At 40.4% G+C, this 23,149-nt stretch overlaps 1 protein-coding gene across 1 annotated transcript in view; it reads right to left on the bottom strand.

Moving 5' to 3' along the window:
* LOC136217504 (uncharacterized) overlaps positions 1 to 23,149 on the bottom strand; it is a gene marked incomplete at its 5' end in the record, with an annotated part of 222,921 nt that overhangs the window by 179,533 nt on the left and 20,239 nt on the right. The gene's annotated exons all lie outside the window — the stretch shown is intronic.

The following is a 23,149-nucleotide window of genomic DNA, read 5'->3' on the forward strand; positions in this document are numbered from 1 at the left end:
CACCTTCTTCTTTCTCATCTCCCTCATCTCCCTCTCCATTTTCTCTCTCTTCTTCTTCTCCCAAACTCTCAAAAACCTCAACTCCCCCAAATTCAAAATGGAAATGCTCAAACTTTGGGATGGTACTGCTGGTTCTATCGGGGGGTTTCAGTGGAAAATACATTTAAGGAAAATCGTTTGTACCTCAAAGCTTGCACCACATATAAGCTTAACCCAGTTGTCATTATGCAGTGATTTCTCTAGAGAAGAAACCATTGATGGAACCTCAATTTCTCTCACAAGATTTCTTACACTGCTGAGATATTTGTTCTTAAAAATTACTTTAACTAAAAATTCTTAAAAATTTGGAACCAGGTCTCTCAAATTTTCGCATAAAAAACAAATATCATAAATTGTTCAATCCTTTTATAGGAAAATAATAAAAAAAAGCTTAGAAATGAAACAGAGTAAAACAACTTTTATGATGAAAATAAGAAATTGAAAGTCTAGACTTGTCTTACATGTAAAAGAAAAAAAAACATTCCACCATTGATGGGGAATTTGGTGGAGTTGAGGTTTTTAAGAGTGAGAGAGAATAAGTAGAGAGAGAAATTGGAGAGAGGGGTTGAAGGAAGAAGATGATGATATTTTAGTAATTTTATAAATAATAAGGCTATATTAGTCATTCCATAAAAGTGGGCCCCACTTTTTTTAATTCTACAATGTAAAATGTTGACATGGTATAGTTGATCAGTGTTGACAGATCATAAAAACCGGCTATACACTTTAGTGGGAGGTCACCTGAAGTTCGTACGGTTTAGTGTGCTAAAATTTTGGTTGTACACCAAAGTGTGATTTGGGATAGAGGTTGTACACCACGTATGTAATTTTCCCTAATTTACAACAACAAAAGTTATGAATGAAATCTTGCATAATGTTATGCCTCAAACCGTACATATAGTTGGGAAAATGACCGGAAACAGGAAAACAAACTATTACATGTACTAATAACACAAACAAATGAAACATATATTTCTTCAAACTCTAAATTCGCATAGAAATATCTGGAATCCAATAGTCATCATTTAAACTTGTCTGAATTTTTAGATCAGAGTCTTTTCTTTTACAACCACGTAGATATGTAATGTTCTATATATAAGATCTATCATTTTTGTTCCTACTAAATAAGCAAATATTATAAATAAAAAGATGATAAACAACAGATAGAACTGAAGCGGATTAAAATATATCCGATAAAATATATCAAATCCAAAAACAAGTTTTTTTTTTTTGCGAGATTACAAGTCTGCTTCTACTATTTGTGATCTCACTATAGTCTCGTATTCAGTTACAAAATTACATAGGTATATACTTTGTTATAAGGGTTCCCATTTTTAAAGCCCTAAGGGTTGTAACTAAAATTCTGAAAAGTTTTATTATTGATGTTAATTTTGTTTTTCTATATATAAAATTTATTGATACTTTAATGTTTAAATACTTAGATGTATTTGTTATAATATATTGTTATATTTCCAATATAAATAAATGTTTATTTTATAAATTAAATTCTCTTTTTTATTGAAAATATAAGAAAATACATAGATAATCAATGCTTATACCGTAAGGATTGTATATATCAATTGCGTTGTTATAATAAATTTCAGGCATTTTCAAAAACTAAAAATGTATTTTCACAATAAATACAATTCCAAATTCAAAGTTACATTATAATCTGCGAATTCAAATTAATAATTAAACTAACAATTACTCCATTCCGATTCTATAGTTAACAGAAAGCTAAATCATCCATTATTTCTTCAATTTTCAATATCAGTATTAAAAGCTCATTTTATTTCAAATTTTATGTTACTATAATGATGCGGACATCCTAACTGGGATCACTGATAAAACGCACCTTGGCGGATCCCCTTTCATCAGTCCCACAGAGGTTGTATCTAGGAGGGCGGATCCCCTGGACAGACAAGCGGGGCGGATGTAGGCGTACGCCAAGAGGCGTATCAACAACTACCCTAGGCGGATCTCTCGGTTTACTTCCTGCCGAAGGAATTCACCAACAACCCCTGACGCTCCGTACCTGCACCTTTTGTACTATCTGTCTGGGCGTATGGCCCATTTTACCCTTTGATTTTAACCTTAGCGTAACCCTAATAGGGGTATTCCTTGTCCTTTACTCATCTTCAAGGGGATGTATTTAAACCCTCATTTTGTAAGGATAAGGCAACTTTTATCAATCAAATATATCTTTCTCTTTGAGAATTAAGGTTTAAACCTTGTTTATCGGGATTCACTCCTTCTAGTTTAGCTAGAGAAAAACATCTTTGTTGGTTTACGACTAAAACCTCCATTTATCGCTTTCAATCTGTATCAGTTGGTATCAGAGCCAATCGTTTCCTGACCCGAAACTTCTTTTGGCAATGGTTCAACCCCGACAACCGCAAGATTCCATGGAAACCAGTGACCGGAGATATGAGGAGCTGAGAGAGCACCTCGCGGAACAAATCCAGGCCAGCCTTGAGCGGCAGAAACAAAACGACCAACGGTTCCAGGAGCTAACCGCTTCCCTAGAAAACCTCAGATTGGAGATCCGTGCAGTGTTCAGACCAGCCGCTGGGGAGTCCGACCAGAGGAGGGAAGGAGTCCTTGAACCACGACCCCAAAGGCAACCCACGCCACCTCGACTACCATTGGCAAATGTCCAACTTCCACGAATGGGTCCTAGGGATCCTGAGGTAAGAAGACCCAACTTTGTCCTTGTACATAACGCTGATAGTGATAGTGATGATTTTAAGGATATTGGGGATAATGGTGCCTTTAGAACTGTGAGGAATGGTGGTCCGATTGACGACAGACGTGTGGGTATTGCTAGGGCAGAACCAGATCTAGGGAACTTTGATAGAGATGATGCCTTTAAGCTTAAAATAGACTTACCGTCTTTCGGGGGCGAACTGGATATAGAAGGGTTCTTAGACTGGATCTCGGAAGTTGAACGTTTCTTTGAGTATGCTGGGATTCCTGATGAGAGGAAAGTAAGGCTGGTGGTGTATCGCCTGAAGGGTGGTGCATCAGTTTGGTGGGATCCGATGAGGGAAGAGAGAAGAAGAGGGGGCAGAGATCCGATTCGATCTTGGCTACGGATGAAGGCGATGTTGAGGGAGCGGTTCTTACCACCGGATTATGAGCAGTATATCTACAGCTCCTACAGGGGATGTTCTCAAAGGACCCGAAGTGTCCATGAGTATACTTCTGAGTTCTTAAGGCTTTCGGCGAGAGCCAACCTGTCTGAAACTGAAAGCCAAAAGACCTCTAGGTATCTAGAAGGGTTGAGATACAATATCCAGGATCGTATTGGCACACAGATGGTGGTTAGAGTACAAGATGCTAGGAATTTAGCCCTCAAGTCTGAGTCCCAACTGACCGAGAGATCCAGGAGATCCGCCACTACTGAGTATACGCCTGGAGGAAGAGATAACGTGAAGTCTTACGACAAAGGCAAGCAGGTGGCGAGTGCCAGTGGGGCGAAGGTTAACAGTGTGGGAAGGGGATCCGTTGGAGATACTAGACCATACAAAGAAGCACCTATACCACCCAAGAGCAACAATTCGTATGCAAGGCCAGCACCTTTCAAATTTTTTCGGTGCAATGAGCCAGGACATAGATCCAACGAGTGTCCTAGAAGGAAGAGCGCCAACATGGTGGAGAGGTATGAAGATGACTATGACGAAGAGGATGAAGTTGTTTTGTGAACCCTTGGGAGAAGATGATGAGGTGGCAGGTGAAGAGAGGTACGCCATTCATGTGGTACGGTGTTTGTTAGTCTCCAGCCGGATAGAGGGCGATCAGAGGCACCGACTATTCAGGACCCGCTGTCTTATGAAGGGCGGGCGATGTAATGTGATAATAGATAGTGGGAGCCAAGAGAACATTGTGAGTAGCAGCGCCGTTCAGAAGTTCGGGTTGTTGGTAGAGGCGCACCCTGATCCCTACAGGGTGGGATGGATCAAGAACGTGGGCGAGTTGAGGGTGACCCAGAGATGCAAGGTACCGATTGAGATTGGTAACTATCATGATGAAGTCTGTTGTGATGTGGTCGACATGGACGCATGCCACCTATTGTTGGGCCGACCCTGGCAGTTTGATAACAACGCCACCCACGCCGGAAGAGAGAACACTTACAGATTTGTGAAGAATGGGGTGAAGTTTGTCCTTACGCCAATGGTGAGAGAGCCAAAGGCCGACGAGAAGTCTACCTTGGTAGTCTGTCCTACACACAAATCGTTCGTCAGCGAATGTGAGGAGAGCCAAATAGTGTATGTGGTGATGGTTAAGGCGAATCACGAGGCCACCCGAAGGGGCGAAAGAGAGATGCCGAATGAAGTGACCCGCCTACTTGGCGAGTATCAAGATCTGTTCCCCGACGAACTGCCGAGTGGGTTACCACCTTTGAGAGATATCCAACATCATATCGATCTGGTGCCTGGGGCTAGTTTTCCAAGCCTCCCACATTATCGAATAAGCCCAAAGGAGAATGATGTCATGAGACAAAAAGTGGAGGAACTCATCGAGATGGGATACGTTAGGGAGAGTATGAGTCTTTGCGCTGTTCCAGCTTTACTTACACCGAAGAAGGATGGGTCTTGGCGGATGTGTGTTGACAGTAGGGCTATTAACAAGATCACCATCAAGTATAAGTTCCCGATTCCAAGGTTGGATGACATGTTGGACCAACTTGGCGGATCTCGAGTCTTCTCCAAGATTGATCTCAGGAGTGGGTATCACCAGATACGAATCCGATCTGGGGATGAGTGGAAGACTGCCTTCAAGACAAAGAGATGGATTGTATGAATGGTTAGTTATGCCCTTTGGGATGACCAACGCCCCTAGTACTTTTATGAGACTGATGAATCAGGTGCTTCGCCCGGTGATTGGGAAGTTCGTAGTTGTGTATTTTGACGACATTTTGATCCACAGCCAGACCTTGGCGAAACATAAAGAGCACTTGCAGACAGTGTTTGACCTGTTAAGGAAACACCAGGTATACGCCAACACCAAGAAGTGTGACTTTGTCATGGAGAGCTTAGTTTTCCTTGGATTCGTGGTCAGCGGGAATGGAATCCAAGTTGATGGGGAGAAAGTAAGAGCCATTCGAGAATCGCCTACTCCGAGGAACGTGGGAGATATCAGGAGTTTTCATGGGCTAGCAACGTTTTATCGCCGATTCATTAAGAACTTCAGTTCCATAGTGGCCCCATTGACGGAATGTTTGAAGAAGCGAAAGGGGTTCGAGTGGGCGGACGCCCAAGAAGAGAGCTTCGCCTTGATCAAGGAAAAGCTGAGTACAGCGCCAGTGCTGGCGTATCCCGATTTTGATAAACTGTTTGAAGTTGAGTGTGATGCTAGTGGAATTGGGATTGGTGGGGTCTTGATGCAAGAAAAGAGGCCCATTGCATACTTCAGTGAGAAGCTCTGTGAGGCATGGCAAAAGTGGGCAACGTATGATCAAGAGTTTTATGTTGTAGTGAGGGCGTTGAAAGTATGGGAACATTACTTGGTGGGAAAAAAGTTCATCATCTACACTGACCATCAAGCTCTCAAATACCTGGGAAGTCAGAAGCAACTTCGAATCTCCATGCACGCCCGGTGCTCTGCCTTCATAGATAAGTTCCCCTATAAGCTTATCCATAAGGCGGGAAAACAGAACATAGTGGCGGACGCCTTGAGTCAAAGGGTTGCACTAATAAAAATAGTCAACTGGAGACCGATTGTTTCGAACACATCAGAGGAGAGTACTGATGCAGCTTCTCGCGAAACCTCACTAAGGGATAAGTGTACCCCGTCGTTATCAAGTAATAAATTTCTGGTTTAAGTCCAGGTTATCGTCCACATGATTTATTTCTGCAAGTATCAAGCTACTAAGTCTCGGATGTTATCTAGGCTTAGGGGGTTTTGAGTTATGTTTTGTTAAATTAATCTACTCCTAGGTTGAATTGTGCTAATCCTAGCTAAATTATCTAATTCTAACTAAGTTATCTAATTCTAGCTAAGTTATTCTAAGCCTAACTAAATTACTCTACCCCTAATTGATCTTTCATTAATGAAACTATTCGAAGGAACATGGAATGATCGATAATAATTAAGATAGATTATCAAGTCTATTGAGTAAAACCTAATCCAAGTCACTTGTATTCAAGGCGATTAACCCTACTTACCCTCCTGAGGTTCCTAGCGCGTGATTCCCTAAGGCCGAAACTAGGTCTAAGGCTCAGTAAATTGGCGTTTAATCAACTAAGAGGTCGTCAATCTCCTAGGCTCTGACTAGGTCAGATTCAGCTCGCAATATGTGCCTACTAGATTTTGGGGCTTTTGAATGAGCTAAACCAATTGAATAAAGCGTAAGACAAGAATTAGACAATAAACATAGAACAAAACAAGAGCTAAATTATTATTAAAGGCGAGATGATTGTCACAAGATACAATAAGACAAGTTCGGCAACTGTATCAAAGAGTACAAACATAGAAAGATGAAAGAAGATACAAAACTCCCTTTCAGGGAACCTGTTTACTCTGCAGCCGGCGACTTGATCTTAAGGACGGACCTTGATAATTCCTCGGTAGAAAGCTTTGAAGGAGCTTCAATGGAGTTTGAGGAAGATGGAGAAGATGGAGAGGAATTACAAGGGGAAAGCTTAAATAATTTACAAAAACGAAAGATGCCTAATTTACAATTGGAAATTCCTATTTATAGACGCGTCTCGGGCCTCATTTTGACCTAATTTCGTGTCCTTATTGGTGTAGGAAGACGTGGGGCCGAACGTGGCTTTGTGGGGGCGGAATTGGTCTTTTTGACCAATTCCCGCAGGTCTGCTCGCCGAGCAGAATTGCGACGAGCAGCCCCTGCTCGCCGAGCAGGCGCCTGGCGCCCAGCTCAGCGAGCAGGCTCCTGCTCGCCGAGCAGAAATGGCCCGGGGGGCCCTGCTCGCCGAGCGTTTTCGCCCGAAGCGCGCTCGATCCGTGCCGGATGACTTCCAAACCCTTTTTCGTCCGAACTTACACCTGCACACGCATAAAAACTCCAGAAAACATTAGTCCAAAAGCCGAATTGATCCGTTAATCGCTTATTTTGAGCAAAACGCTTCGTTTGGTGCGACTTTTGACGGACCAATTAGCTTCAAACGATAACGGAATTTTAATATGCGTGTTATTTCGGCCGTATTTGCCTAAATTGATCACAAAACGAGCCTAAACGACGAAAAGTAAATAGAATGCTTCCAATTTATAACTAACTCACACAAAAGCATTTAAATGCGAGAATTGCTCGCTTATTAGCCAAATAAACCTAAAAACCGTCCTAAAACCGTACCCAAAGATAGGGGTTTTTGACCCCTATCAAACCTCCTCGCACTTAAAACTTTACTTGTCCCCAAGTAAACTAAAAAACTAAACCCGCCATCACAAGCAAGCTAGAAAACTTCCCAGTTTGACTAGGTGCTTGACACAATTTCGAGCATCTGTAATTACATGCATTCGGAAATACAAAGTAGAGACACGATATCCAAAAGCCGCATTTCAATTACAATAGGTCATAGTTTTAAGTAAAAGGACACATGTTCAATTGAACGAGCTTGAGGGGATCGCTAAGTAAAACACCTCACCATAGGTAGTTCACTCATTCACACAATTTTGGTGGCTAAAGTGTTTACTCTCAGCTTATATTCTTGCTTAGGATTACGTTGATTTTGAACGTTCATCCGAGTTCCTCTACTATGCTATATGACTCCGATGATATCAAAAACAGCCTCTAATTGGGGTTGTAATGTGGTTAGAGGGTTAAAGGTACAACAAAGGTTAAGTGTTCTAGCGCTACAACAACAAAGTTTAAATGGCTTTAGCAAATATGAAGTGATTGAGCTTTTTATTCGTCCCTTATTGTTTTCTTTTTGGGATGTTTTCTTTGAGACGTTTTTTATTTTTCTAAGAACTGGGGAATGGAGTTCTTCCCTTTTGTTCGTCTCTTTTCTTTTCTTTTTCTTTTTCTGTTTTTCTTCTTCTCTTTTTTTTCTTTTGGAATAGTGATGCTCATTCACTTCTTAGCCTTTTGGCTTGCTACTATAATGCCATAAACAACGATAAAGCGCTAGAGAAAAACAAAGGCTCAATTTGAGCTTTGCAAAAACAAAGGTTAAGTAGCGAACCAAGTTGTGGTTCGCAAAAACGGGTTAGAACGAAAGAAAAATCTACAAACTACAAAAATGTCGGCTCAAAGGGGCTTCCTAGAGTGGATGAAAAAGAAAAACAAGGTAAAGAAAAGGTTAATTCTAATGAGGCTGATTCATCGTTTATCATCTCAAATCATTGCATGTAGGTTCAACACAGTATTAGGTGCAAAATCTGTAATCTTCCACAAGTCAAAGCATTCACACAAAAATGTCAAGAAAAAGAGCTTTTTGATGTTCGCTCTTAGGCTCAAATTCAGCTCACAATTCTTTGGGTTTCAATTTGTGTTTACTAGTTTTCCCCAAACTCAAGTTTAATATCACATGCCTTCAATTCTTAAGTTATCTACCTAAGTAATGATTTTAGCATTTCTTCAAAAGTAGGGTCTAAATGCAAACTGTAGCTCATGCTTTTACAGATACAAGAGTTGTGTCCTACACCTAAACTAGTTGTCATGCAATTTTAGATTCGGTTTTCAGCCCTTAAAGACAAATAACGAAGTTTAGATTCGAAAGAGGTTCACGGTTTTAGGTCCTAAACATGCAAAAACATAATAAAACGCCAAAACGCAAACCTAAACTAGACACGACGCAACAAAAATTTAAAAATTTATACAATTTTTTTTTTTTTTAAGTTTGTCTACCCCTCCTCCTCACACTTAAAATATGCAATAAGTTCCAACATTGCATTATAGATCATGAAATACGAGTGTAAAAAGTTAGGGTGGAGAAGACAAATTACTGATCGGCTGGGGGGTAAGGCCAAGGCATGTTGTAGCGCTCGCAGTAATCAGCCGCTACGTATTCAAGACCCGAAAGCCTTCGGTCCATATTCTGCTCAAAGTTGGTGAACCGTTGGTCCATCTGTTGAACAGTGTTAAAAGTCCGAAGGTTAAGATCCCGCATTTCTGCCATCATGGTGTTGATGGCTTGGAACTGGGCCTCCGTCCCCGACGCTTGGTGTTCCCTTTGGTCTCCTGCCGTTGCAGGTTCTTCTTCCTCAGGTTCTTTATCCATTCTCTGTTGTGGAACTCGTGCTCTTTTTCTTCCTCCTCCGCTGGAGCTCGCTCCTCTAGTTGGGTTCCTGTTTAAAACTTCTTGAAAAGTAGATTTTCCCAAAAACTTGGAGTTTAACAGAGTAGGATAAATAGCAATTTCGGGATTATCTAAGTTCTTGAATTGGCTCTCAAGCAGGTTGGTCACTAGATGCCCAAGGCCTAGGGAACCACGTTTTCTACTTGTTTGGCTCGAGAAGCCTTCAAATACGGCCTTGACAGTGTCCACGGGTTTGTGGTTGGCCACACACCATAATATGAGCAATTCCGTCTTTGAGACTTTATTGCTCTCGTTTTTGCCCAACAAGTTATAGGCCACAAACTTGTGGACGAGATTGAGAAGCGGGTCTCTAAGAGCGCCCGGGCTAGCAGTCTGGGAGTTAAAGCTTGATATGCCTGTGAGTTGCTCCCAAGCTATATCTTTTGTTAGAGGCAATTCAAAGTCTGAGATTGCCTCTGGGTGATTATAAACCCCCATTAAGGCTGCTAGTGTGGTAGCATCAATGCGGTAAGGTTTACCGTTTAACCTAAAGGAATGCTTCCCACCGCCCAAGGGTAGCTCCTTTTTCCAAGTTGTCAAGAATTCTATGGTGAAATTGTGATAAACCGGAGTCTGGGTTGTGGCTAGTCTATACCAGCCGTGGAATTTGAGGAGTTCATTCAAATCCTTCTTTAGACCTAGACTCGATAAATAGGTTTGATCGACAATTATATGTGTAGCAAGGTCTTGCTTGGAAAACCTATCATACAAAAGACCCTCACGCTCATCAATAAGGCCAAAGGGTGGATCATACTTAGCTTGGAGGCTTTCATCGAACTCGACCTCCGATTCGGCTTCGTTCTCGACGACGATCTTAGCTTTTCCTTTCCGACCCATATTTCCTGAGGAATAGACCAAAAATGGGAGAGTTAGAAAATATTCTCAAGCTTCAACATAAACCCCCAATAAATCATTCATAGGCATAATCATAGCTGTAGGCACTTAGGGACTAAATCATAAGCATTTGGTCTTCTAAGTGTTTTACCCGAAATTCACAAAATTCATGCAAAATTGGAGATACCCAATGACTAAAACACAAAAAGAATGCAATTCCCAACCTTTTTGACAAGTTTCTAACTATAAATTGAATAGTTGAACTTTGAGCTTAAATAGGGATTTTGCCCAAATTGAGCAATTTCTCCAAATATTCACAAATTAGGAATAAAAATCACACCCAAACTATAGATTAATCATTATGTTAACATAAATTGCAAGGAAATCAAGAATTTAGAAGCAAACAAGACATTAATTTGAGAAAAGGGGAAAGAACCCAAAACTTAGGTTTTCCTTAAATCTCAAAAATTATCACCCTAAGCTAAAATCTAGGCCTACAAACATGTTAGAAATCAAAAATAGGTAAAGATTCATACCTTATATCTTGAATTCGGGTTAGAATGAAGGATTTGGGGGGTTAGGTTTTGAAGAAGCAAAAGAGAAGGAGAAGAGAAGAATGAAAAGAAAAAAATTGTGATAAAAAGAAAAGAAAGAAGAGAGAAGGGAAGAAGAAGGTGGGGAAGGGGATGATGAGTCATCCCCCCCTTTTTTTGTTTTTGTTTTTTTTTTTTTTTCTTATTCTTTTCCTTCTTTCATATTTTTTTTGGCTCGGGATTTTTAAAATCCCAAACAGCCCTTGTCGGCTGAGCCGGTTGGCTCGGCCGACCAACCCGGTGAGTTGGGCAGTGCCCAATTCGCCTAGGCTGGGCGAAATTTTTTTTTTTTTTTTTGTTTTTATAGAGTGCGGGGGAACAAAGTTTGACAGTAAACACAAACGAGATCAAAATTTAATTAACCAAAAATAATAAAAGGAAATAAGAGCAAAAGATAAAAACGAGAAAAGAAAATGCAGAATCAAATTGTTCAAACTTTGGATTAAAACCGAGGGGAACCCGATTTCTCCCCCTTACTCAATCCTTTCTCAGGATCTTTGGATTCTTCTCCGTTGTGCTCGGGAGAGAACCCTGTGGCCTTTTCTGCCTGTCCCTATTAATCTGAGCCACCTGATTGCTCAAGTCCTTGCAGAAGGCTTCGTTGTTGGCAAGCCTAGCTGAGATCTCCTTCAGAAGAGTGATCACTTCGTCAGATTCCTTAGGGTGTTGCATTGGCCCTTGATTTTGCTGTTGGTATGGGGGCATGCCAAGCCCTTGCTCTCTATGCTCTTGAACAAATCCGTTAGGAGGTCGGAGCACATTCTGATTTGAATTCCCGTAAGAGAGGTTCGGGTGCTGAGGCCTCCTGTAGTTGCCATTGTTGTTGTAGGAGTTGTAGTTGTTGGGGTTACCGTTGTTGTAATTCTGATTGTATCTTGGTTGCCCCCCAACATAATTTACCATTTCCACCCCATCTCCAGCAAAAGGGCTACCTGCTTGACAATCCTTACCATTGTGGTCACCGCCACAGTGCACACAGGTGGGAGGTCGGCTAAGCGTAGCCAACAGTACATCCATCTTCCTACTCAAATCTGCAACAACTGGATTTTGCTCCTGTTCTTCCACAACAAATACCCGCTGCCTAGTGGGGCCGGCGAGCTTCTGTTCTTGCCACTGCACACTCTTTCTGGCCAGCTCATTGATCATGTCATATGCCTCTGCTGCTGTCTTTCTAAACAAATCTCCACCCGCTGCGGAGTCAACAATGGCTCTGTTGGTGGGTGTCAGTCCGTGATAGAAGACGCTCACTAATTGATGCTTGGGTATGTCATGATGAGGGCACATGCGTAGCATTTTCCTGAATCGAGTCCAAGATGTGTGGAGCGCCTCATGTTCAGGTTGGTGGAAGGATGTGATCTCACCCCTGAGCATTGCTGTTTTTGAGGGAGGGAAGTAGTAGGACAAGAATTCCTTCTCCAACCCTGCCCATGTTGTGATTGAACCAGGCTCCAGTGTTCTCAGCCATTCCAAAGCTTGCCTCGTCAGAGAGAATGGAAAAAGTTTCAGTCTAGCAGCATCTTGGAGGACCCCGTTGGTCCTTGCAGTGTCTGCGCACATTAGGAAGCGATCCAGATGATCATTCGGGCTTTCATGTGCTTCTCCTCCAAACAATCCAGTCTGTTGGATCAAGTGAATTATACCAGACTTGATTTCGTATGTGTTTGCCGGAATGTTTGGAGCAGCTGATGTGATATCAAAAGCACAAGAGCATGGAACAAAGGAGCTTGGAGTTAAGGAGCCTAGTAGAAGCATGAGGGATCCATTGGAGCTGTCAATTGGACCTATGACGAAGAATCGTGCAAAGAAAGACCAACAAATGCTTAATGGACTCATCTTGAGCTTCTTTAAACAAGGAATGAATTCTAGCAAAGTCATTAAAGATGGTGTGTTTTTGTGTTGTATCCAAGCCCAAGCCCATAATAGTGATATGTAAAAAGGTTGATCATATTTTAAGAGAAGCTTTGGACTTGCATGTGTTTGGCATGTGCAAAACCCATTGGGACTCATTAAAATTAATGCTATAACCTTATAGGTTTGATTGGGCTTATTTCTAGCTAATTAAAAGGCCCAAATAATGTTAATTAGTGGGCTGAAATTGGGCTCTAAAGGACAAAAGCGAATTTAATGTTTTTCCTTGTCTAATTAGGATTTCTTTTACCTTGGTGCACTAGGATTCAACTTCCTTTTTAGTTTAGGTTTAGGTTTATTTTGTAGCCTATATAAAGGCTTGTATTCTTCATTATTTTGATGGATCAGAAATCAATATTTTTATGAACAAAAGTTCTTCTTTTCCTTTGGGAATTATTTTCAATCCGGGATTGAATTCTTTATTGTGAGCTTGAGAGACCGGGTCATCATTCTTGCAATATTATCTTGATCGTGAACAAGTATTTTGGTAAGGTACTTGTGAATCGCCAAACACTCAGGTTCCAATTTAATTATTCGAAGGTGTAAGGTCAGATCTCCTTTCATTGTCTTTAATTCTTTGAGATTGGTTTGTTATCACCAATTTATGTTTGTTATTTGATTCTATTAATTCCTTAAGATAGATCGGGAAAACTTGTTGATTTGGTTATTATCTCTTTTTCATAACCAATATCACATCAATTGGTATCAGAGCTTTGGCTCTTAAGGAATTTGTTGTTTTTGTTTTGTTTGTCGAAATTAAAAAAAAAAAAAATTACCCCAATCTAGAGTCTTTAATTATTGATCGAGTTCCTCATATCTTTGCATCTAGTTATTTAGGTTCTTAGTTGTAGCGAACTGATTATTTTTGGATTCTATTCTTACTAGCCAAACCCATTTATGTGTGTGAATTTCTTCAATTTTTTTTGCATGCTAAATCATTAGTGCAAGTTTAATTTGTTAATCAATTCCAATCTAGTTTAAAAAAAGGAAAAAAAAAAGAAAAAAAAAGGAAAAAAAAGGAAAAAAAGAGGAAAAAAAAAGGAAAAAAAAAAGGAAAAAAAAAAAAAAATCGGCTCATTGTTTGTACTAAAGTTACAAGTTTTCTAGAATTTGCATGCTAAACACACATTCTTAAAATTTCTTTCAAACATTTGTCTCTTCTTCGAAAATCGTCTTTTATTCTATTCTTATGTGCTAAACTTTGGTTATCGTTACAATATTAGTCTTCTTTGCTTCTAGTTTCTGCTCTACTTTATTTTGTCATTCTTTTGCTTCATTGGCATTTATATTACCCGAGATAATCCTTGTGATCTATCAAGATAATATAAAAGAGTGATTGAACCGGTTGTGAGGTACTTCTTTTACTTTCTTTTTCTTCTTTTCTTGCTTTAGACTAGATTTCACTTTTCTTTCATTCTTTATATATTTTGTCATGTCTAACGAACCTAAAAAGGACAACGTTAACGATGTTGATTCTAAAGAATGGCAACAAGCTATTGTAGGTGAGATGAAGAGGTTAGGGGCTATTGTGGCTGATTTGGTTTCAAACCAAAAGAAATCAAGCCAAAAGAAAGGAGGACGCGGGAGATTGAATTTTGATGATGAACTATCCGAGTCTGAAGAGGAGGAGCAGTTTGGATACCGAAAAAGGGGTAACGATCGAAAAGATAGTAATCTTAATGCTATCAAACTTAAAATGCCTACTTTTCGAGGAGCTAGTGACCCAGAGGCGTATCTTGATTGGGTACGAAAGGTTGAAACAATCTTTGACATACATGAGTATTCCGAGGAGAAGAAGGTGAAACTTGTAGTATCCGAACTAACTGAATATGCGGCTGTTTGGTGGGACCAATTAAAGCGCACAAGAAAAAGAGATGGTGATGAACCCATAAGAACATGGGGTGAATTGAAGAAGGTCATGAAAAAGAGATTTGTGCCGGCTCACTATTATAAGGAGTTGTTGAAAGAACTCCAATCCATGTCTCAAGGTAACCAATCTGTTGAAGATTATCACAAACAATTGGAGATGGCACTAATCCGAGCTGATATACAAGAAGATGAGGAAGCTACCATGGTTAGATTTCTCATGGGAATGAAGAGGGAGATTCGCAACCCTCTTGAGCTACAAACTTATTTCCACATGGACGAGATGCTCCATAAAGCGATAAAAATTGAGAGACAACTTCAAGAGGTTGAGAAAGGGAGATCAAAGTTCAAAGGCACTACTTCCACTCCATGGAAGTCAGATCCAAGAGGTAATTTCAAAACTAAATCTGAATTTAGCTCTAAAAGTGACCAAACGCCTCAGGTTGATTCAAAAGCATTTGGGAAGTTGCAAATTGGTGGAACTACTCCAAAATACAAAACTACTGAAAAACCCACAAGAACTCATGAAATTGTGTGTTTTAAGTGCCAAGGGAGAGGGCACTATGCAAGAGAGTGTTCGAATCAAAAGGCGATGGTTATGAAGCATGGTGAGTTAATATCCGAAAGTGAGTCCGAACATGAATCAGATGATATGCCCACCTTAGAAGATTGTAGTGATATAGAAGAGGTGGATAGTAAAGGAGGACATGGAGTTAACTTAGTCACTCGTAGAACATTGAAGATGGGAGTGAGTGGTGACATTGAGCAACGAGAGCACATCTTTCATGCTCATTGCAACATACTTGGAAAAACATGCTTACTAATTATTGATGGAGGAAGTTGTTGCAACGTGGTAAGCAATGTGTTAGCAAGCCGATTAGGGATATCAACAATTCCACATCCCAATCCTTATCGGTTACAATGGTTGAATGATAGTAACGAACTCAAAGTTACTAAACAGGTGCTTCTGAACTTTTCTATTGGTTCTTTTTCTGATGAGGTATTATGTGATGTAGTACCTATGCAAGCATGTCATGTGTTATTGGGGAGGCCTTGGCAATTCGATCGATCAGCACTACATCATGGTCGAACAAATAAATTTACTATTGCTAAGGATGGGAAGAAGTATATTTTGCCACCTTTATCACCTGCTGAAGTGTTTAAAGATCAGCTCTACATGCAAAGAATGTTACAAGAACAATCTGTGAGAAGGGAAAAGGTTAAGGCGAGAGAAAATAAGAGTGATAAAATCAGTGAGGGTGTGAAGAGAGAAGAGGTGAGTGAAAAGGCATTAGTGAGGTCGAGAAATGAGGGTGAGAGGAGAGAAAAAGAGAGGAGCATTAACAAAAGCCAAAATCTATCTTTATATGCTAAATTGAGGGATGTAAAGCAAGCTGATTTTGAAAACAAAAATTTATTATTATTTTATTGTAAGAGTTTTTGTTTATCTTCTGTAAGTCAGTCTAACCTTCCTTCTAGTATTTCCCCTCTTTTGCAGGAATTCAAGGATTTATTCCCCGAAGAGATGCCTAATAAGTTACCCCCGATTCGAGGAATTGAGCATCAAATTGACTTTGTTCCCGGAGCACAAATTCCAAATCGACCAGCCTATAGAAGTAACCCTGAGGAGACAAAAGAACTACAAAGGCAAGTCGAGGAACTAATGGCAAAAGGGTTGATTCGTGAATCTATGAGTCCGTGTGCTGTACCAGTCATCCTAGTACCAAAGAAAGATGGAACTTGGCGGATGTGCATCGATTGTAGAGCCGTCAATAAAATCACGGTAAAGTATCGTCATCCTATCCCTAGGTTAGATGATATGTTGGATGAATTAAATGGGGCTGTTATTTTCACTAAAATAGATCTTAAGAGTGGGTACCATCAGATTCGCATGTCATTAGGAGATGAATGGAAAACGGCTTTTAAGACTAAGCATGGTTTATATGAGTGGTTAGTTATGCCTTTCGGTTTAACAAATGCACCTAGTACTTTCATGAGATTAATGAATCATGTTTTGAGAGAGTTTATAGGTAAATTTGTTGTTGTTTATTTTGATGACATTCTTATCTATTCTAAATCTGAGGCAGAACACATAGAACATGTTAAGGTTGTATTAGATGTTTTGAGAGAACAGAAATTATACGCTAACCTTTCTAAGTGCTCATTTTGCATGGAGAAAGTTGTGTTTTTGGGTTTTATTGTTTCAGCACAAGGAGTTTCTGTTGATATTGAAAAGGTGAAAGCCATTCAAGAGTGGCCAACGCCAAATTCAGTTACCGAGGTGAGGAGCTTTCATGGCTTGGCGAGTTTCTATAGGAGGTTTGTGAAGAACTTCAGTACCATTGCCGCACCACTAACCGAGGTAATAAAAAAGAATGTTGGCTTTAAGTGGGGCAAAGCACAAGAGGATGCTTTTGAGATGCTTAAGGCAAGACTAACTTCTGCCCCCATTTTAGCACTTCCAAACTTTGATAAATCGTTTGAAATTGAGTGTGATGCGTCGGGAGTAGGGATTGGTGCTGTTTTAATGCAAGAGGGTCGACTTATAGCCTTCTTTAGTGAAAAACTTAGTGGTGCAACCTTAAACTATCCCACTTATGATAAAGAACTCTATGCATTAGTTAGGGCTTTGCAAATGTGGCAACATTATTTATGGCCTAAAGAGTTTGTGATCCACACCGATCATGAATCCTTGAAACATCTTAAGGGTCAACAAAAATTGAACCAAAGACATGCCAAGTGGGTGGAATTTATAGAGACGTTTCCTTATGTGATTAAGTATAAGCAAGGGAAGGAAAACGTAGTTGCTGATGCATTAAGTAGGAGAGTTAGCTTATTGAATGTGATGCATGCTAAGTGTTTAGGATTTGAGTATATCAAAGAATTATATGTTGATGATCTAGACTTTGCATCTATTTATAAAGCTTGTGAACTTACTGCTTTTGGAAAATTTTATAGACATGAGGGCTACTTATTTAGAGATAATCGATTATGCATGCCTAAATGTTCACATAGAGAATTTCTTGTGAGGGAAGCCCACGGTGGAGGCTTGATGGGGCATTTTGGGGTTGCTAAGACTTTGGACATGATTTCTGAACATTTCTTTTGGCCTCATATGAAACGTGATGTGGAAAGAATATGTGCTAGTTGTATTAATTGTAAGAAAGCTAAGTCTAGAGTTATGCCTCATGGTTTATACACTCCATTACCTGTGCCGAATGAACCTTGGACTGCTATATCCATGGATTTTGTGATGGCTTTACCTAGGTCTAAGAGAGGTAATGATTCCATATTTGTGGTTGTAGATCGCTTTTCTAAGATGGCACATTTCATACCATGCCATAAAACTGATGATGCTATTAATATTGCTAACTTGTTCTTTAGAGAGGTTGTTCGTCTGCATGGGATGCCAAAGAGTATAGTTAGTGATAGAGATCCTAAGTTTTTAAGCTATTTTTGGAAGACTTTGTGGAATAAATTGGGGACTAAACTGTTGTTTTCTACTTCTTGTCACCCTCAAACTGATGGTCAAACCGAAGTAGTAAATAGAACTTTAGGACAACTTCTTAGGGAAGTTATTCAAAAGAATCTTAAGTCATGGGAAGAATGCCTACCATTTATTGAGTTCGCTTATAATAGGGCTATACATTCATCTACTAACTTCTCACCATTTGAAATTGTTTATGGTTTTAATCCTTTGACACCATTAGACTTGATCCCTTTGCCTGTTGATGAAAGGAAAAGTTTAGATGGAAAGAAAACGGCAGAAATGGTGCTTAAGTTACATGAACAAGTGAAACAACAACTGGAGAAGAAGAATGAGCATTATGCAAAGCAAGCTAACAAGGGTCGACAATGTGTTCTATTTGAACCCGGTGATTGGGTGTGGTTGCATATGCGCAAGGAAAGGTTCCCCGCTCAGAGAAAATCAAAGCTACATCCTAGAGGCGATGGTCCATTTCAAGTAGTCGCACGAATTGGGGATAATGCCTACAAGCTCGACTTGCCAGGTGAGTATAGTGTGCATGCAACTTTTAATGTGGCTGATTTATCTTTGTTTGATGTAGGAGATGAAGATTTGAGGACAAATCCTTTTCAAGAGAGAGGGAATGATGTGATATCAAAAGCACAAGAGCATGGAACAAAGGAGCTTGGAGTTAAGGAGCCTAGTAGAAGCATGAGGGATCCATTGGAGCTGTCAATTGGACCTATGACGAAGAATCGTGCAAAGAAAGACCAACAAATGCTTAATGGACTCATCTTGAGCTTCTTTAAACAAGGAATGAATTCTAGCAAAGTCATTAAAGATGGTGTGTTTTTGTGTTGTATCCAAGCCCAAGCCCATAATAGTGATATGTAAAAAGGTTGATCATATTTTAAGAGAAGCTTTGGACTTGCATGTGTTTGGCATGTGCAAAACCCATTGGGACTCATTAAAATTAATGCTATAACCTTATAGGTTTGATTGGGCTTATTTCTAGCTAATTAAAAGGCCCAAATAATGTTAATTAGTGGGCTGAAATTGGGCTCTAAAGGACAAAAAGGAATTTAATGTTTTTCCTTGTCTAATTAGGATTTCTTTTACCTTGGTGCACTAGGATTCAACTTCCTTTTTAGTTTAGGTTTAGGTTTATTTTGTAGCCTATATAAAGGCTTGTATTCTTCATTATTTTGATGGATCAGAAATCAACATTTTTATGAACAAAAGTTCTTCTTTTCCTTTGGGAATTATTTTCAATCCGGGATTGAATTCTTTATTGTGAGCTTGAGAGACCGGGTCATCATTCTTGCAATATTATCTTGATCGTGAACAAGTATTTTGGTAAGGTACTTGTGAATCGCCAAACACTCAGGTTCCAATTTAATTATTCGAAGGTGTAAGGTCAGATCTCCTTTCATTGTCTTTAATTCTTTGGGATTGGTTTGTTATCACCAATTTATGTTTGTTATTTGATTCTATTGATTCCTTAAGATAGATCGGGAAAACTTGTTGATTTGGTTATTATCTCTTTTTCATAACCAATATCACATCAGCAGCAATGCCTGACAGATGCTGATGTCGGTGGGGTGCCAGGATCTCACTCATCAGACGAGTGTCGCTCTCTGGTCCGGTGTTCTCATTGTTCCGTTCATTGTCAGTCATCTTGACGGGCTCGATAGGCTCGATGATCTCGTCTTGCTTCAGCTTTCCGATCTATTTGCTCCTGCGAAGAGTACGTTCAAGTTCAGGGTTAAGAGGGACAACCGGTATTTTTGCTGATCTCGTAGGCATACGCTGAGAAAAGATAAATACAGAAATAAATGAAAGCTGAAAGAAAATCATCCAAATCATACAGTTTTGTACAAGTATAAGAATGGTACAGATAAACATATACAGACACGTATAGGTGAAGTTGATAGCTACATATTCGTACAAACGAATATACACAAGCGTAAGTATAAATAAGGATGGCTATCATAAATGAGTATATATAAATAAGTGTATACAAACAAATATAATCGGTATAGGTATGTAGTACAAAGAATCATGATTATAAACAAGTATATATGATATTAACAAGGAAAGTATTCACAAAGAGTGCCTAAACTAACAAGTTGACCTTTGGTTCGATATTGCAGAAGAAATAAATCCCCGGCAACGACGCCAAAAACTTGATGCGGCTTCTCGCGAAACCTCACTAAGGGATAAGTGTACCCCGTCGTTATCAAGTAATAAATTTCTGGTTTAAGTCCAGGTTATCGTCCACAGGATTTATTTCTGCAAGTATCAAGCTACTAAGTCTCGGATGTTATCTAGGCTTAGGGGGTTTTGAGTTTGGTTTTGTTAAATTAATCTACTCCTAGGTTGAATTGTGCTAATCCTAGCTAAATTATCTAATTCTAACTAAGTTATCTAATTCTAGCTAAGTTATTCTAAGCCTAACTAAATTACTCTACCCCTAATTGATCTTTCATTAATGAAACTATTCGAAGGAACATGGAATGATCGATAATAATTAAGATAGATTATCAAGTCTATTGAGTAAAACCTAATCCAAGTCACTTGTATTCAAGGCGATTAACCCTACTTACCCTCCTGAGATTCCTAGCGCGTGATTCCCTAAGGCCGAAACTAGGTCTAAGGCTCAGTAAATTGGCGTTTAATCAACTAAGAGGTCGTCAATCTCCTAGGCTCTGACTAGGTCAGATTCAGCTCGCAATATGTGCCTACTAGATTTTGGGGCTTTTGAATGAGCTAAACCAATTGAATAAAGCGTAAGACAAGAATTAGACAATAAACATAGAACAAAACAAGAGCTAAATTATTATTAAAGGCGAGATGATTGTCACAAGATACAATAAGACAAGTTCGGCAACTGTATCAAAGAGTACAAACATAGAAAGATGAAAGAAGATACAAAAATCCCTTTCAGGGAACCTGTTTACTCTGCAGCCGGCGACTTGATCTTAAGGACGGACCTTGATAATTCCTCGGTAGAAAGCTTTGAAGGAGCTTCAATGGAGTTTGAGGAAGATGGAGAAGATGGAGAGGAATTACAAGGGGAAAGCTTAAATAATTTACAAAAATGAAAGATGCCTAATTTACAATTGGAAATTCCTATTTATAGACGCGTCTCGGGCCTCGTTTTGACCTAATTTCGTGTCCTTATTGGTGTAGGAAGACGTGGGGCCGAACGTGGCTTTGTGGGGGCGGAATTGGTCTTTTTGACCAATTCCCGCAGGTCTGCTCGCCGAGCAGGAAAGGCTGCTCGCCGAGCAGAATTGCGACGAGCAGCCCCTGCTCGCCGAGCAGGCGCATGGTGGCCTGCTCGGCGAGCAGAAATGGCCCGGGGGGCCCTGCTCGCCGAGCGTTTTCGCCCGAAGTGCGCTCGATCCGTGCCGGATGACTTCCAAACCCTTTTTCGTCCGAACTTACACCTGCACACGCATAAAAACTCCAGAAAACATTAGTCCAAAAGCCGAATTGATCCGTCAATCGCTTATTTTGAGCAAAACGCTTCGTTTGGTGCGACTTTTGACGGACCAATTAGCTTCAAAAGATAACGGAATTCTAATATGCGTGTTATTTCGGCCGTATTTGCCTAAATTGATCACAAAACGAGCCTAAACGACGAAAAGTAAATAGAATGCTTCCAATTTCTAACTAACTCACACAAAAGCATTTAAATGCGAGAATTGCTCGCTTATTAGCCAAATAAACCTAAAAACCGTCCTAAAACCGTACCCAAAGATAGGGGTTTTTGACCCCTATCAAGTACCTGGCGGATCCTGACTTTGGAAGTATCTGGGAGAAGTGCCAGCGCCAACCTGGGGATGGGGCGTATCACTTGATGGATGAGTATCTAATGATGGGCAACCAACTTTGCTTACCCTGCACTTCTATCCGCGAGAAGGTGGTCCGAGATCTACATGGCGGATCCCTGGGGGGACATTTTGGGCGAGACAAGACATATGAAGCAGTGAGCTCCCGTTATTTCTGGCCCAAAATGAGAAGAGATGTAGCGTACTTGGTAGAACGATGTTATATCTGCCAGACCGCCAAGGGACACGCTACAAATGCTGGCTTACAGCTACCCTTGCCTGTACCAGAAACCATATGGGAGGATCTGTCCATGGATTTTGTCCTAGGGTTACCCAGAACTCAGAGAGGCATGGATTCCATCTTTGTGGTTGTTGACCGGTTTTCGAAAATGGCACACTTCATACCATGCCGTAAGACTAACGACGCCTCAGCAACTGCCAAGTTATTCTTCAGAGAGGTTGTCAGACTACATGGTGTACCAAAGAGCATTATCTCAGACCGTGACACAAAGTTCCTGAGTCACTTCTGGTGGACCTTGTGGGCTCTTTTTGATACTTCTCTGAAGTTTAGTACCACCGCCCACCCTCAGACAGACGGACAGACAGAAGTGGTCAATCGGACTTTGGGAAACTTACTGCGCAGCAAGTGTAAGGATAAGCCCAGGATGTGGGACGTGGTTTTAGCACAAGCTGAGTTCGCCTACAATGGATCTGTACACTCGGGAACTGGGAAGTCACCCTTTGAGGTGGTATACACTAAGACCCCGAATCACGTCATTGATATAGCCCATCTTCCTAAAGGAAACGTGACTGTGAACCAGCTAGCCAAAGACTATGTCCAAATGCACCAAGAGGTGAAGGAGACTCTTGAGGAGAGAAACCAGAAACTAAAAGCTAACTGATAAAACGCACCTTGGCGGATCCCCTTTCATCAGTCCCACAGAGGTTGTATCTAGGAGGGCGGATCCCCTGGACAGACAAGCGGGGCGGATCTAGGAGTACGCCAGGAGGCGTATCAACAACTACCCTGGGCGGATCTCTCGGTTTACTTCCTGTCGAAGGAATTCACCAACAACCCCTGACGCTCCGTACCTGCACCTTTTGTACTATCTGTCTGGACGTATGGCCCATTTTACCCTTTGATTTTAACCTTAGCGTAACCCTAATAGGGGTATTCCTTGTCCTTTACTCATCTTCAAGGGGATGTATTTAAACCCCCATTTTGTAAGGATAAGGCAACTTTTATCAATCAAATATATCTTTCTCTTTGAGAATTAAGGTTTAAACCTTGTTTATCGGGATTCACTCCTTCTAGTTTAGCTAGAGAAGAACATCTTTGTT

The sequence above is a fragment of the Euphorbia lathyris genome, chromosome 2 (genome assembly GCF_963576675.1).
Source record: "Euphorbia lathyris chromosome 2, ddEupLath1.1, whole genome shotgun sequence".
Lineage (NCBI taxonomy): Eukaryota > Viridiplantae > Streptophyta > Magnoliopsida > Malpighiales > Euphorbiaceae > Euphorbia > Euphorbia lathyris.